Here is a 1025-nt window from a genome sequence, read left to right as displayed (position 1 = left end):
GCAACAGGGAATGGACTCAGCGGCTCCCCCAGGTCGTCGCGGCTTTGAACAACGAGGCGGCCAGGGCTACGGGGGATAAAACCCAGGGGATGCCATAAAAAAGAAACACGTGGAACACAAGTCCTACGTCAGAAGTTCAAGGGCGGTCTTCCCCCATGAAAAAAAATTAGGTAATGTCACAGTCCGATATCTCTACGGACCGGGTGAATTAGAAGGAGGATCCAAAAGAGCTACGGATCCTAATTGGTCTTTGGAAACTTACCAGATCCGAAGCGTAATAGCTAAGAAGGGTCAGCCCATCTTGTATTATCTTCATGATGGTCCCACGCGTGGGTTCGTCAAAGAAGAACTGCTTATCGTGTGATGTCCGAATGCTATCGTATGCACTCCGTCATCACACATCCATCGCTTACCGTCAAATGCAGACAGCGACACCTTCTCCTGCGTGACGTTATGTATCTGATGACCATAGCTGCGCAGGCTGTTCATCTTATGCCGCTGTTCCTTGCGTGTTCGTAATACGTTGAGGTAGGACTCGTGCGTAATGTCCTTCTTAACCACATACTTTTTTACGCCTTTAGCTTTCTTTTCTACGCCGTCTAACTTAGCACGCTGTACATCTTTGGTTTCAGACCCACGTATTCCACGATGGGTTTTCCTAACATTTCGTCTTTCATCTTCCCCAATTACCTTCTTATTCTTCGCAGAGTAAAGGAAGTGCTCCTTCGGGTAACCGCTGGTGTCGTACTCGTCTATGTCGGGGAGGCAGTCTTTGTAAACGTCTTCCGTTTGCACTTCTAGAATTAGGGAGTCGGTGTCTGTGTACAGGAGGCGACAGCGGTCTCCGTACTTTGGCTTAAGCTTATCGTAGTAGAACTCGTACATAAGCAGCTTCGATAGATCCAGCACCGTAAAGCCTGTGTAAACGGGCTTGTTTAGTAAGAGGTTTTGGCCTTTTTCACCACATGAGTTGAATCACGTAAGAAGTTCCATTTCCTCTACGTCTCTCTCAACGAAGCCTGCTG

The sequence above is a fragment of the Actinia tenebrosa genome, unplaced genomic scaffold (assembly GCF_029948245.1).
Source record: "Actinia tenebrosa isolate PJP-AT-01 unplaced genomic scaffold, QUT_ActTen_1.0 PGA_scaffold0__85_contigs__length_37466705, whole genome shotgun sequence".
In the NCBI taxonomy this organism is placed as follows: domain Eukaryota; kingdom Metazoa; phylum Cnidaria; class Anthozoa; order Actiniaria; family Actiniidae; genus Actinia; species Actinia tenebrosa.
Note: the sequence above shows the minus strand (reverse complement) of the source record.